Source organism: Papio anubis, chromosome 1 (assembly GCF_008728515.1).
Source record: "Papio anubis isolate 15944 chromosome 1, Panubis1.0, whole genome shotgun sequence".
Classification (NCBI taxonomy): Eukaryota; Metazoa; Chordata; class Mammalia; order Primates; family Cercopithecidae; genus Papio; species Papio anubis.
In genome coordinates this window covers 110,972,513-110,989,059 of record NC_044976.1, presented here as the reverse complement: position 1 = coordinate 110,989,059, position 16,547 = coordinate 110,972,513, and the positions used below count along the sequence as shown (strand labels likewise).

The 16,547-nt window shown below is 38.6% G+C and overlaps 1 protein-coding gene and 1 non-coding gene across 2 annotated transcripts in view; one reads left to right on the top strand and one right to left on the bottom strand.

Annotated features, from left to right (window-relative positions):
* CAPZA1 (capping actin protein of muscle Z-line subunit alpha 1) overlaps positions 1–16,547 on the bottom strand; it is a 49,409-nt gene that overhangs the window by 24,141 nt on the left and 8,721 nt on the right. The gene's annotated exons all lie outside the window — the stretch shown is intronic.
* LOC116272106 lies at positions 10,003–10,063 on the top strand. The gene has a single exon (XR_004180821.1). It is a non-coding gene; the product is annotated as a U7 small nuclear RNA (small nuclear RNA).

Genomic DNA, 16,547 nt, shown 5'->3' with positions numbered 1-16,547 from the left:
CCATGTGATCATCTCAACTCATGCTGAAAAAAAAATTAACACCTACTCCAATATCATAAAAAACCAAAACTATTAGTTTTTGGTAGATATAAAATAAATGCTTTTAACTTAATAAAGGGCTATCTACCAAAATTTTACAAAAACCTTAATAATGAAACATAAGCAATGTCACTAACTTTATTAACTAATTAATTTATTTTGAGATAGGGTCTTGGCTGTTGTCCAGGCTGGAGTGCAGTGGCATGATCAAGGCTTACTGCAGCCTCAACCTCCTGGGCTCAAGCGATCTTCCTGCCTCATACTTCCTGAGTAGCTGGGGCCACAGGAATGTGCCACCACACCTAATTTTGTAATTTTTATTTTTGTAGAGACAAGTCTCACCATGCCCAGGCTGGTCTCAAACTCCTAGGTTCAAGTGATCCTCTGGCCTCGGCCTTCCAAAGTGTTGGGGTTATAGGTGTGAGCCACTGTGCCTGCCCTAAGTCATCAACTTTAATACAAGACAAAGATGACTCCTATCACCTCTACTATTCACCACTGTATTAAAGGGCATAAGGAATGCTATGGAAAATATTTCTTCTGTTACTCAACCTAGTCTCTGTCCTCTGCCCCCTGTTGCCATTCTCCCTTTTTAGATATACTATTATAAATGGATGATAAAATGTTAGGTTCTAACCTGCTTATCTAATTGTTTTTCTCTAGATTTTATCTTTTTTGTCATTTTATGCTTTGTCTGGGGAAAATGCTTGACTCCAATCCACTAATATGCTCTTCATCTGTGCCCATTTTCCTGCTCAATTTTTTTTTTTTAAGAGACAGGGCCTCACTATATCGCCCAGGTTGGAGTACAGTGGCGTGATCATAGCTCATTGCAGCCTCCAACTCCTGACCTCAGGAATCTTTCCAAATCAGCCTCCTGAGTAGCCGGGAGTACGGGCACTCATCACCAGGCCCAGCATAACAATTATTTTGACTGTTCAATTTTTAATTTCTAAGATTTTTGGTAATTCCTTTTGTCATTTTTTTTTTTTGGGGGGGGTACTGGCAAGTATGTAGAGCAAAGCAATTTCTTTTAGTGTGTATACAATCATCTGTATTAGGACATTAACTCCTTATTTAATTTTTTAGGTGTTTTTTCTCAGAGACAGGGTCTCACTTGGTTGCTCAGGATAGAGTGCAGCAGTGTGATCACAGTTCACTGTAACCTTAAACTCCTGGGCTCAAGTGATCCTCCTGCCTCAAGTTCTCAAGTAGCTGAGACTACAGGTGTGCCTCACCATGCCTGGCTAATTTTTTAAAAATTTTAATTTCCTGCAGAGAGAGGGTCTCACTATGTTGCCCAGGCTGTTCTCAAACTCCTGGCCTCAAGTGATCCTCCCAACTCAGCCTCCCAAAGCACTGAAATTACAGGTGTGAGCCAGTGTGCCAGTATAACTACCCATTTTAAAGTCTTGTTCTATTGACTGTTTCCTAAAAATTTAGATCCTCTCTTCATTGAATTTGATTCTTCCCTTTCGTGGTACTGGTTTTCCATAAATGGTGCTCTGAATTTAATTTAGTTTGTCATTCTGTTTGCTGGTAGCTTGTCTCTAGTGACTACAGGGGAGGGAAAGAGTAGATTTGCTTCTGCTCATCAGGGTGTGTGAGCAGTTTATCTTCTGAGTGAGCCTAAGGTCCACAGGCTAGGTGGGACACTGCTGTGTGTCTATGGTCCCAGTGCTCATACTCAGTGCTATATTCTGAGGACAAATGCTGTTTTTGTCTTCAGCTTAGCCCAAAGAGGAGAGAAGGGAGGAGTTAAGTGGTCCAACTAACTAGACAGCAATTCTCCAGTTAATCTACTCTAAGACTGTTCTGGGTCCCTTCCTTCTTGATTCTTAAACTGATGTAAGATCCTCCAGAATGGTTCCTATCTATCTGGCATTTGGCAATACCAATATATAGATATTTGGCAGTATCTATACATAGTAATAATGCTAGTAATGATAATAAATAGGGCTCACCACAAATGAGTCTCTCAGTATAGTTCTAACATACCATGAAAGAAAGGATGAAAATTCCTTAATATTTGATGTGATAACGAATATGAAGATGATTCAACTCCCTAATGTAGGGCAAAGAAGAACATGGTATATCTAACAATAAACTGAGCCTTATTTCTAGATAGGCATCCTCTGTTGACTTCTTTATTTCCTTCAAACAATTTTAAGTTATTAATGACCCCATCAAATTCAAACCATTCTTCAGCATAAAAAACAAAAAACAAACAAAAAAAATTTTCCAGAGTCTCTTGAAAATAAAGCTGGGGCCAGGTGTGGTGGCTCCTGACTGTAATCCCAGCACTTTGGGAGGCTGAGGTGGGTGGATCACTTGAGGTCAGGAGTTCAAGACCAGTCTGGACAACATGGCGAAACCCCATCTCTACCAAAAATACAAGAATTAGCTGGATGTGGTGGTGGGTGCCTGTAATCCCAGCTACTTGGGAAGCTGAGGCAGGAGAATCACCTGAACCTGGAAGGTGGAGGTTGTAGTGAACTAAGATTGTACTCCAGCCTGGGCAACTGTAGGAGACTCTGTCTTAAAAAAAAAAAAAAAAAAAAAGAAAGAAAGAAAGAAAAGAAAGAAAGCTGGGAGTGAGAAGAGAATTAGAAAAAAAACCCAGAAATTTGGGTTGGGTGCGGTAGTTCATGCCTGTAATCCCAGCAATTTGGGAGGCTGAGGCAGGCAGATCATTTGAGGTCAGGAGTTTGAGACTAACCTGGCCAACATGGTGAAACCCTGTTTCTACTAAAAATACAAAACTTAGCTGGCATGGTGGCGCACACCTGTAATCCCAGCTACCTGAGAGGTTGAGGCAGAAGAATCTCTTGAATCCAGGAGGCGGAGTTTGCAGTGAGCCGAGATCCTGCCACTGCACTCCAGCTTGGGCGACAGAGTGAGACTGTCTCAAAAAAGAAAATAAACAAAACAGAAATGCTTTACAACTTTAGTATCCCTAGGCTTATACAAATAATCTTACTGTAAGTTCACTCTTATTCTGAAAAGGACAAAGAAAAGCTGCTCTGTGATGAAACCGTTAGTCAAGAAAGGCCTAGTGATTGATGGAGCAAGGTAGAATGGAAAATTTGGGTTCCGATAACTGTCTCTGTTGGTCCATCAGCTAACTAGATTTGTGATCCTAGAAACATTACTGTTTTCGGTCCTGAGTTTTGTCATTATAACCCAGCTCCTCATAGAGTCACATTAGAAGATCTGCAAAATTTCTTTTAGCTGCAAAATCCTACAAAGTTTTTAAGACCTGGAGGACAAAAGTTGGTATGTGGACTACCTGGAAACAGGCATCAGGAATTTATGCCACAAAATACATGTTAGAATACTCTTAGGTACATAAAGTATTAGAACCCTGACTTGACAGGGTAATTACAGATAGTATATTATTTTTTCTGGGATGAAAACTGGTGGAGGGGAAATGCTCCATAAGGCTCCTTATATTAACTGAGAAAAAACAATAAAAAGAGGGATTCTAATCAGGAAGAAATCCTGCTCAACTCATGAAAATTATGCTACATAGGACTAACCATTACAATATAGATTTCTAACTATCTATATTTTCTTTGGCATGTACACTTAATCACATTTCTGTACTTCTCAACTGTTGGTATCAATCTCTTATTTAAAAAATCAGTAATCCTACTTTTAATAATAAACTTTTTTTTTTTTTTTGGTCTATTTGTGACAAATCGGTGGAGTGAGCTATGGTCTATCCCCCTTCTGTCAAGGTGCATTTCCCATAATCTTTACATAAGTATGAAACTCCTCAGTCAAGTAAAGTGTATGTAATCCAAAAAATAAGTATATACATATTCATACACTATCAAAAAAGTACATTCCCTGAAAGGAAAAAGGAATAAAGCCACAGTCATATTTTACATACTACTTATATAACATAATATTTGAATGTATAATAAAATTACCAAACTGAAAATGTAAGATATTAATATTCCTGAAGTCCCAACCAAATTTTCAGAAGTTACAAAATCTGATGGAATTGGTACAACTGAAAGAACAGCAGTTTGTTTGGATAGAAGATGAACTGATACTGCATATAAAAAAGTAATAATTCACCCATTCAGCAAACTAGGAAGAGAAGTATCAATAAATAAAGACTGAAGACTAGATAAGACATTGTCACTATCCTCAAGGACCTGACGCCTAGATAGTAATGTAGCAAGCAGGTATTAAATGCAGACTGAGGCACAAAGGAAGATGCAATCAACTCTGTATACCTACATTAAAAAGGGGGTGGTCGGCCAGGCGTGGTGCCTCACGCCTATAATCCCAGCACTTTGGGAGGCCGAGGTGGGCGGATCACGAGGTCAGGGGTTCAAGACCAGCCTGGCCAAGATGGTGAAATCCCATCTCTACTAAAAAAAAATACAAAAATTAGCCAGGCACAGTGGCAGGCAACTGTAATCACAGCTACTCGGGAGGCTGAGGCAGGAGAATCGCTTGAACCCAGGTAGCGGAGGTCGTAGTGAGCCAAGATTGTGCCACTGCACTCCAGCCTGGGCGATAAGAGTGAGATTCTGTCTCAGGAAAAAAAAAAAAAAAAAGGTAGTCTTCAAAGGTAGTGATGTTTGAGATGGATTGGAGGATGAGTAGTAAAGACCAGGGAGGGCATTCCAAGTAGAGGAAACAATATACACAAACTAAGACAATATGTCATAACAAACTGAATGTAGGCATTTAAACGACTTGCAAAATGTAAAACAATGTTACTTGTCATACTAATTCCTTTTCTGTTTTGGAAAATAAATTTTTTTTTTTTTTAAACAACAAATAACTATGTTTAATGTAATAGGTTTATTATTTTAAAACAAGTTATTTTAAAAATCAGTTTTAGTATTTTTTTTGGGACAGAGTCTCAGTCTGTCACCCAGGCTGGAGTACGGTAGCACAATCTCAGCTCACTGCAACCTCCACCTCCCAGGTTCAAGCGATTCTCTGGCCTCAGCCTCTTGAGTAGCTGGGATTACAGGCACGTGCCATATCGTCTGGCCAATTTTTATGTTTTTAGTAGAGACGGGGTTTCACCATGTTGGCTAGGCTCGTCTTGAACTCCTGATCTCAAATGATCCACCTGCCTCACCTCCCAAGTGCTGGGACTACAGGTGTGAGCCACTGCGCCGGGCACCTCAGTTTTAATATCTAATGTAACAGATATAAGTCACATAAATAAAAATTCAGTTTTTAAGTATGTAAAGGGGTCCTGACAATAAAAAAAGTTTGAGAAGTGCTCCATTTGTTGACATGGGTTTATAATATGCTGTTTATATATGTTTATAACGTGTTGTTGAATGAAAAGGGCCTTTACTCCTTTTCTGGTCTTTTAGAGATTATATATATTTACACCTACGTATAGCTACTAAATTTTAACTAGAACTATCTCTAGTACAAAATAATTTTTTTTTCTTTTTTTTTTGGCTTTCCTCTGTGTTCAAAAAGTTATATAAGAAATATAATGTTACTAGTATGATAAAGCAAATTAAAATTTTTTTAATAAAAAAAGGAGCATGTCAACATCCATCATCCTTTAATTTTTTTTTTTTTTTTTTTTTTTTTTAAGATGAAAAGGGAAATAAAGAAAGGTAAAGGCTACTGAGTGACGTGAAAACTGAAAGAACCAGGTCAAGGAAGCCAAACGACTGAGGTGAGGATGTCCAAATCCTAAAGGCAGTAAAGAAAGCTTTTTATTTTATTTATTTTATTTTATTTTTTTTTTTTTATTTTTGAGACGGAGTCTCGCTCTGCCGCCCAGGCTAGAGTGCAGTGGCCGGATCTCAGCTCACTGCAAGCTCCGCCTCCCGGGTTCACGCCATTCTCCTGCCTCAGCCTCCCGAGCTAAAGAAAGCTTTTTAAAGTTAGTACTTGACCAAGACCTTTGACTTCACTTAATATCCCGATAGTACCTCATGCTTAAAAAATTGATTAATTGGTTAAACAAGGGGATTATATGAAAGATGAAAGTTAACTAAAAGCTCACTTTCATTTTCTAAGTTAAAAAACAGGGTGAGGAAAGAAAATCTAGTAGTATTATTTGAATCCAGGTTCAAGTGCTGAAAAAACTTAATATTCCCTGTTTACCTGAGAATACCAAGAACAGGAGAAATATCCAATCAGAGGAACCAAAACATCTCCCATTTTTTTAATGAAAGTGAGGAAATTTGAAAGTATATGCAATGGCAAGGGTGAAATACTTAATGAGTGGTTAAAAAGAATGTAGTTATCATTAGATGTCAACATGGGATCCTAAAACACATTGTCATGGCAAGGAATCCTATGTTATTTCCTGACAGTTACTGAAATGGTGGATGGTTATTAGATATTTGATAGTTTCTGAAGTGTTGATTTTTTCACTATTTGAACACAATACCACAAAAATACCTTGACGTAGCAGTAAACATAATACATATAATTATATTAAAATTATATAATATATAATTATATATTATATAAAATTATTCTATCTATATCTATATCTGGAGTTTCGTGCTGTCGCCCAGGCTGGAGTGCAGTGGCATGATCTCGGCTCACTGCAACCTCTGCCTCCTGGGTTCAAGCGATTCTCCTGCCTCAGCCTCCTGCGTAGCTGGGATTACAGGCACGTGCTACCACATCTGGCTAATGTTTGTATTTTTAGTAGGGATGGGGTTTCACCATGTTGGCTAGGCTGGTCTCGAACTCCTGACCTCAGGTGATCCACCTGCTTCAGCCTCCCAAAGTGCTGGGATTACAGATGCGAGCCACTGTGCCCGGCCCAATATATTTACATACTCATTATAAAATCTAAAGTCTGGGCTGGGTGCGGTGGCTCACACCTTTAAACCCAGCACTTTGGGAGGCCAAGGTGGGTGGATCACCTGAGGTCAGGAGTTTGAGACCAACCTGGCCAACATGGTGAAACCCCGTCTCTACTAAAAATATAAAAACTAGCCAGGCATAGTGGTGGGCGCCTGTAATCCCAGCTACTCGGGAGGCTGAGGCAGGAGAACTGCTTGAACCCAGGAGACGGAGGTTGCAGTGAGCCAACACGGTGCCACTGCACTCCAGCCTTGGTGACAGAGTGAGACTCTGTCTCAAAAAAAAAACAAAAACAAAAAACAAAATCTAAAGTCTGTTCCACAGCTCCTCCTTCCCTAATTCCTCCAACTCCTACCACTTAGCTCCTAGACTTACAGCTACACTCATGCCTCAGGGCATATTTCTTGTTCCTTTGGCCAGAAATGCTCTTTTGGATGATTCACTCCAATCTTTATCCAGTCTCTGTTCAAATGTTACCTGCCAAATAAATTACCCTTCCCTAACTCCCATATATAAAGTAGCTGTTGTACCCTTTCAACCTTCACAATTCTAGCTCCTTTACTGCTTTATTTTTCTTCAAGGAATTTGCCACCACTGAACATATACTTACATGTTTACTGTCCAACATCCCCCAAAGAAGTCCAAGATCATAGAGCAAGAGTCAGTAAACTGCTAATGTAAAGGGCAGATGGGCTTTGAGTCACAGTTTCTGTCCCAACTGTTAAGCATGATTGTGTTCCAATAAAACTTTATTTTGTACCCTGAAATTGTATTTCATGTAATTTTCACATCATTAAATATGATTATTCTTTTTTTGTTTGTTTTCAACCATTCCAAAAGCATTAGTTTATAGATCCTATAAAAACAGGCAGTGGGCCCAGCACAGCAGCTCACACCCGTAATACCAACACTTTAGGAGGCCAAAGCAGGAGGACTGCCTGAGCTCAGAGACCCAGCCTAGGCAACATAGTAAGATCTTATTTCTATTAAAAATAACAAAAAAATTTAGCTGGGCATGGTGGCACATGCCTGTAGTCCAAGCTACTCAGGAGGCTGAGGCAGGAGGATCACTTGAGCCTGGGAGGTCAAGGCTGCAGTGAGTGAGCTATGATTGTGCCACTGCACTCCAGCCTCAGCAATAGAGCAAAAGCCTGTCTCAATAAACAACAAAACAAAACAAAAACAGATGGTGGACTGGATTTGGCCCACTGGCCATAGTTTGTCAACCCCTGACATAGAACAAAAGAACTTGTTGTGTTTGTTCACTGCAGTATACCCAGGACTGAGACCTAGAACATGCTAGGAATGTGAACGAATGAATACTATTTTATTGTTTATAAAACTCTTACATAATCTGTTTCTTTTATTGATCTTTAAAACAGCTTGTTAAAGCAGGCAGGGGAGAGACTATTATCCCCATTTATAAATCAAGAAATAGGTTCAGGGAGTATAAGTGCCTTGTCTAAGACTGCATGCTTATAATAAATGGGTGGAGCGGGAATTATAACTTAGACATTCAACTATACCATGCAGTATTAAAAGGAAGTAAAAGTCTGGAGGATTACCTTTAGTGTGTCACATGAATTTGGCGTTGTCCTTTTAGACTATTTTAACCAAGAATTGAGTCAAAGCTATGCTTGTGAAAGATGCGGTTGTCACAAAGTTGAGAGGAATAGATAAAATGATAAATAATAAGTTTAAAAGTTAACATTTTATCCAACTTCAAAACTGGGTCAAAGCTAAGATGAAATTAATAGCGCAAAAAGGGAGAGGGAAATGACTAAGCAGTTAGTGATTGAAAAAATATCTTTGCTACAATACAGATGAGGGCTGACATTTTCATTAACAGTGATTTAGTCAATCATTCTCAAAGGTGGGAGAGGGAAAGAAAAAAGGCAGTTACCTCCCATAAAGGGGAGGTATGCCAGCTCCCCTAACTTGAGAATCACTAATATGAAGGTTTTAGTTGAACAAAAACTGAACTTAAACTGAGCTTAAAAAAAAAAAACCTTTAAAAAACTGTTCCTATTTCATAAAGTAATAGTTTCACTACACACTGTATTCATCAGATAGTATCTACACTAAAGGGTAGATCCCGACCTCATGTTCTGCCTGCTTCGGTCTCCCAAAGTGCTGGGATTACAGGCGAGCCACTACGCCCGGCCATCACTAGCTTTTAAAATTATTTCCTTGGGCTGGGTACGGTGGCTCACATCTATAATCCCAGCACTTTAGAGGACGGGGCAGGTCAGGAGTTCGAGACCAGCCTGGCTAACATGTGGAAACCCTGTCTCTACTAAAAATGCAAAAATTAGCTGGGCGTTGTAATCCCAGCTACTCCGTCTCAAAAAAAAAAAAAAAACAGTCCTTGACAATCACATACAAAAGAACTTCAAGTTAGTTAAATATTTAACAACTGCAACTCTTTGTGGGCACTGGTGGATAATTCTAGATAGAAAAGGGAGAATTCTTTCGCTAGATAATATCCACATTCCACTTATTAGCAAAGGCCTGGTCAGTTTATACCACCCCAGTTTTGTATACTTTAGGAGCCAAATCTCTGCTAACATGTCTCCCTGGTGTCAACAAAAACCTTTACCTCCTTCATTAGTCTACTGAATGTATTAAAGACTTCACCTCTTGGCCTTGACTCATACTCTCCTTGGAAGTTGTGCCTTTCTCTCCATCTTGGTCTGTCTAAATCCTTCCCATCTTTTTAAGGTTGGGTTCTTCCAACCCAACCTTAAAAAGTGTTCAAAGTATATTTGAATGCTTAGCATAGCACCTAAAATACAACTGCTATTGACAATTAATTCTATAGATACTAGTCTGCCTCCAAAGACTCAAGCTTTTTTGGGAGGGAAACTGCCTTGCTTTCCTCTTCTATACATTACAGGATCTAGCAAATTAAATTACATATAGCAGGCAATGAGTAAATATTTACAAAATCCCTTCTGAATAAAAAGATGTAAAGGAAATGTTCTCAGTTTTAAAGATTATTATGAGGTACTATGGCCAAATGGAAAGATATAGGCTCTGGATTGGACAGACCTGGTTTTGAATTTCAGTCACTTAAAAATCTCTTTGAACCACATCCTCTCCCTAAAGTGGGATAGTATGTACTCCTTAAAAATTGTTGTGAATTGTTACAGCTCTTTTAGAATTTGTGTAGCAGGTTTTCTGGTTTTCACCGGAAACCAACTTACCCATATTAAATTTAAAAAAATTGTTGTGAAGATTAAATGAGATAATATATGGTCAAATCTTTAGCAGAATACTTAAAATATAACAGGAGAGGCTCAATAAATGTCAGCTACTGTTATCTTAACTGGTCACAGCAGGGTAACTGTTACTTTACAAACTGAGCAAACCCTTCAAATTACTATCAAATTACTACTTCGAAGAAAATAATCTTCTTTTTCTAGAAATCCTTTGGGTCCTAGCCACTTTATATTCTCTATCATTACCATCATAATAATCCCCACCAATAACTACAAACAGTAGCAACCTTTTATTGACCAAAAAAGCTTTATGAAAATGTCCGTTCCAATTTCCCTTTAAAGTAATAACACATATTTCAAAGTTTTTAAAGTTTTCCAAATAGGGTATACTTAAAGAAAGTATAATAGTAGTAAATTGTGCCTCTGTAAATATTTATTGTACTTATTTTTACTCTAACCCATTCAAGAGTTCAAGAATAAATATTCAAGAATATTCAAAGTATTCAAGAATAAATAGTTGCATTTATTTTCCTGAAAGAGATATATACAGGACGTTATTCTTATCCTGGTAAGCTCTGCTTGCATAGAATTCAATGCTATTTCCTAAGGGAGTTTTTCCCATTTGAAGATCTTTCGGATGTTGCATCAAACTGAAAAGCTTCTGTATGGCAAAGGAGAAAATTAACAGTATAAGGAGACAACTAAGTGATTGGGAGGAAATACTTGCAAACCATACATCTGATAAAGGGCTAATACCGAAAATATATAAGGAACTCAAAACAACTCAATAGCAAGAAAACAAATAACCCAGTTTTAAAATGGGCAAAGGGTCTGAAGAGACATTTCTCAAAGAGATACAAATGGGCAACTGATATATGAAAAAATGTTCAACATCTCTAATCAGGGAAATGCAAACTAAAACCACAATGAGATATCACCCCATGCCTGTTAGAATGGCTATTATCAAAAAGACAAATGATAACAAGTCTTGGGCCAGGATAAGGAGAAAAAGGAACCCTTCTGTTGGTGGGAATGTAAATTAGTATAGCCATTTTGGAAAATACTAATAGCATGGAAATTCCACAATATACCAAAATTACCATATGATTCAGAAATTCACTTCTGGAATTCCAAAGGAATTCCAAAGGATAGCCAAAGGAACTGAAATTGGTATGTCAGAGAGATATCTGCACCCCCATGTTCATTTCAGCAATGGTCACAATAATCAAGATACAAAAGTAACCTAAGTATCAATCAACTCAACAGATGAATGGATAAAGAAAATGTGTTATATACACACAATGGAATACTATACAGCCTTTAAAAAGAAGGTAATTCTGTCTTTCGCAACAACAAGGATGGACCTGAAAGATATTATGCTAAGTGAAATAAGCCAGACACAGAAAGATGAATACTTCATGATCTCACTACAAGATATGTGGAATCTAAAAAAGCCTATCTCAGAGAAACAGAGAATAGAATGGTGGTTACCAGAGGCTGAGGGGTCAGGGAAGGGATGGGAAAGGAAAGACATCAAAGATAGCAATCAGAGGGTACAAAGTTACAGTGAGACTGGAAGAATAAGTTCTAGTGCTCTACTGCACTGCATGGTGACCACAGTTAGTAATAATGATAATGATAATGATACAATACTGGTTTCACTAAATAAAAGTTACTGTTATCTGTGTTTCTTAAAATTCCAAATAAGCTAAATATTATTTTCCCAGTTTAGACCTGGAGATAACATAGAATGCACTTAGACATAAAATTGTAGATGTATATAGTTTATTTTATCATTATCAAGCAAGAGGTTAAGACTTGAAAAGCATAAAGATATGTCTTAAATCAGGATCAACATTATAAAAAATAGATGCTGGCACTTCCAAATAATTTGCCTCACATTCACTCTTTCAAAAGTCATTTTAATAGTCTTTAGAAATTGTTTTCTCTATTAGTAGCCAACTTTGAGTTTTATTAGACACAAGTAGGTAGTGAAGTCAGGCAAGTTAGTTTTAAGTACAGCAATTTCACTTTAAAACATTCTACAAACTCTAGGGAATAACTGCTTTTCTGGTATGTCTTAAACACTTCACTATTTACTAAAGCAATTATGTACATCTCACATACACATGGAGTGGCAAACTTTAGGCTTCTCTCTAAGGCCTCTTTTGATCTAGGATTTGACACCCCACCCCGCCTCTGTGCCCACATCCCTGTCTTTGGTCTGTCTAGCCCAGTTTTAGCAAGAATCTGCCCACCCTTGATATCTGATCAAGTTCTTCATCCCCTACCTTTGATGTATAAGTCTTTGAACTGCCTTCAGCATGAATCCCCCTACCCTCATGGTCTCCTCTTAATAATTTTCTCCCCAACTCTGCTTATCGGCTATACGTAAATACCCAGCTGTCTTTAATGTATTAGGAGTTGAGCCTGATTTTTCTCCCCTACTGTAATAGCCTTTTTTTTTTTTGGTTTGTTTTTGAGATGGAGTCTTGCTCTGTCACCCAGGATGGAGTGCAGTGGCATGATCTCGGCTCACTGCAACCTCCACCTCCTGGGTTCAAGCAATTCTCCTGCCTCAGCCTCCCAAACAGCTGGCATTATTACACCACACCCTGCTAATTTTTGTATTTTTAGTAGAGATGGGGTTTCACCATGTTGGCCAGGCTGGTCTCAAACTCCTGACCTCTGGTGATCGCTCGCCTTGACTTCCCAAAGTGCTGGGATTACGGGCATGAGCCACCACACCTGGCCATAATAGTTCTGAACAGTCTTCTTTACTGTTTTAGCACGCATTAGAATGACTTTTACTTTAACTGGGAGTCATTGTATTTCATATCACTCAGTAGTGTTTAAAACTGGCATATTTAAGCATAACATTTACAACATACAGAAGAGAAAATTAAAATGAGTGAAAACATCCCATAAGCAACTTGTTTAGGAGCTTAAATGTGCTTAAAAAAAAATACCCACAAGGTTAAAAAATTAGGAAAAAGCCTCTTTGAACCTATTCTGGTCCACAGGTTGCCCAAGAATAAATAAAATAAAAGAAATTAGGGAAAAATGACCACCCCAAGTATCTTGAGATTCATGTGTTAGTGAGCAATGATGCAGATGTCAAGTTCGAAAGGGTAAAGTTCGGCAGTTAGAACCCATGCTAGATGGAAAAAGCAGCAGTGGGAAACAAGAACGATTTTGCCTTTAAGATCTGGTATGTATCTGGCATGTTACAGCATTCTAATTTAAAGTATATCTTTTTACCAATTATTTTTTTTTCTCAAAATCACTGGAAGTCAGATACAGTTTCACGTGCCAGCTTTACTGCTAAATTGCTTGGGTCTTAGTTTCTTCATTTGTGATTATAAAACCTACTCATATCTAGGACTGTTTTAAGAACCCATGAGGTAACATGAGACAGACTCCCATACAGCAGATACTTAATTTTTTTCCCTAAGCAAATACCTAGACATTACTGAACTCTGAGTTATGTTGTCTTCTAAAAAGTTCAGCTCTTTGTGTTTAACAATTTGTTCACTCACTCAAAACAAACCACAAAACAATTCATTTGGTCTCAGGCACTGAGGTGAATACTAAAGATAAAGACAAAGAGTAGGGCTGTCAAAGAAGTAAGCCAACAAATTATCTTTTGCCTTAAATCAGTAGTTCTGGACCTTGGCTACACATTAGAATCGCCTGGGAAGATTTAAATATACTGATATATGGGTTCTGCCTGCAGAAGTTCTGATGTAATAGGCTGGGGTAGGGCTTGGGCATCAGTTTAAAAGCTTCCTCAGGTGATTCTAACATGCTGTCAGGGTTGACAGCCACTACCTTAAGCTAATATAAAGTGCAAATCATCCTGGTAGATATAAACAACATAAGACAAACATAACATACAGTAAGCACCTTAGCTTTCCAATCTCTGTATACTTTACCACTGTTAACAAAACAATTTATACAAGTCATAGCCCTCAGTAAAGATGTGCCCAACATTTAAAAATAACTATAATTCAGGCTAGGCACAGTGAGCTCATGCCTGTAATCCCAGCACTTTGGGAGGCCAAGGTAGGAGGATCACTTGAGCCCAGGAGTTTGAGACCGGCGTGGGCACACAATGATGTCTCGTCTCAAAAAATAAAAAATCCAGTCGGATGCGGTGGCTCACGTCTGTAATCCCAGCACTTTGGGAGGCCGAGGCAGGTGTATCATGAGGTCAGAAGTTCAAGGTCAGCCTGGCCAAGATGGTGAAACCCCATCTCTACTAAAAATGCAACAAATCAGTCAGGTGCGGTGGTAGGCGCTTGTAATCCCAGCTACTCGGGAAGCTGAGACAGGAGAATCGCTTGAACCCAGGGGGCAGAGGTTGCAGTGAGCCGAGATGGCGCCACTGCACTCCAGCCTGGGCGACAGAGTGAGACTCTGTCTCTAAAAAAATAAAAATAAATACAAATAATAAATTAAAAAATTAAAAATAATTAGCCAGGGCCGAGTGCAGTGGCTCATGCCTATAATCCCAGGAGTTTGAGACCAGTCTGGGCAATATAGTGAGACTGTCTCTGCAAAAAAAATTTAAAAATTAGTTGCGTGCTTGCAGTCCCAGCTACTCAGGAGGCAGGCTGAGGTGGGAGAATCACTTGAGCCCAGGAGGCAGAGGTTGCAGCAAGCCAAAATCCCACCACTGAACTCCAGTCTTGGTGACAGAGTGAGACCCTGTCCCAAAAATAAAATAAAAAATTAAAAACAACTCTAAGTCACAGCAGCAAAACTGCCAAAGCAGTAGTACAGATAACATAAGGCACAGAACTTAAGAGTAAGTAGTTGGATATTGAGCTGGGTTGGTGAAAGACAACTATAAAGAAAAGGAGAAGCTGGGCTCTGCAAAGTACTTTAGGTAGGGTGGAAGGGAGGAAAGGGAGGGCACTATGAGTGAAGGAATAAGAAGAACAAAAAAGGTAGTGGGAAAACACTCTCTTGTTTGGTGAACAGAAGATTTGGAGATAATAAAAGAGAAGGATGAAGTAAGATAAGTCAGATAGCAGTAATGATGGTAATAGCAAATCTGGTTTTATTCTGTACATCATAGGCAATGGTCACTTGCTAAAGCTTTCTGAGGACAAAGCTCCGTTAATAAAAAACTATCAGTAATACAGAAGTACTGCAGTCCTCAATATGGTCTCACAAAACTTGGAAATCAGACTGCCCTATGAGAGTTAACAATGAAATCAAGACAGATGCTATCCAAACAAGAGTTATGCATTCAACAAATATCAGAAGACCCACTATGTTTTAGGCAATGGTGACTCACTAGCATACTGTCCTCATGGAGTTTATATTCCAGTGGGTAAAGACAACAGCAAAGATTAAATAAGTAAAATACGAGCTAGCAAGTGATAAATGCTATGGAGAAAAAACAAGGCAAAGAAAAGGGACATGAAATGTTAGGATTTGGAACTGGACAGAACAACCAGAGAAAGCTTCACTAAGGAGGTGACTTCTGGTTAAGTATCTGAAGTGAGGGATACAGAAGGAAGAGAACTTCAGAGAAAAGAATGCAAAGATTCTTCAGTGAGAATATGTGATTGGAACAAAGACCAGAAGAACATGTAGAAGATAAAGTCAGAGATAAATGGCAAAGAGGTAACATGCCAGAACATAGGGACTTAGAAGAAGATGGGAAGCCACTGGAGGGCTTTGAGCAGAAAAGTGGCATGTTCTGACCTACATTGTAACCAGATCACTCTGGATGCTTCATTGAGGACAGACTGCTGGGGAGGAGCAACAGCAGAAGCAGGGACACCAGAAAAAATAGTATTTTAATAATCTAGAGGTCACAATGGCTTCTTCCAGAGTGGTTAGAATAAGGGTGTGGGAAGAAATAGTCAAATTCTGGGTTTATTTTAAAGACAGAGCCTACAGGATTTGCCAGTGGACTACATATGGATTGTGAGAGAAATAGTAGTCAAAGATAACATTAATGTTTTTGACCTGAGCAACTAAAGAATGGAAGTGTCATTAACTAAGGGGAGCAGACTGTAGAAGCTGCAGCATGCAAAATTTTGACACATAACCAGTCCTGAAAAACTCTCCTGCTAGTAATGTGACAACAAATGAACTTATCTAGAGGAAAAATGTCCACTGCTGTTATACAAAGACCTGACTTGGTTTTGGTGTTGGGTACATATGCCTATTATGAAAGAAAATGCCATCAGTAGTTTGGACTATCAAGTTAACTTCCTTTGTTCTAATTCTATGTTCCGTTAAAACATTCTAACTTGATTTCCCATGTTCCTGACCTATCTGAAAAAAAGGACTTAGTTCCTTCTATATGTATTAAATTGTTATTCCAGTTTTATACATTAGTTTCATAAGCCTAGCTAAAATGAGTTTATCCCTGAGAGAGACTTGGGTTTAGCATCCTGATCAATCAAGCTTCTGAGCTAAATAAGCAGAGGACTAAGATTTGAA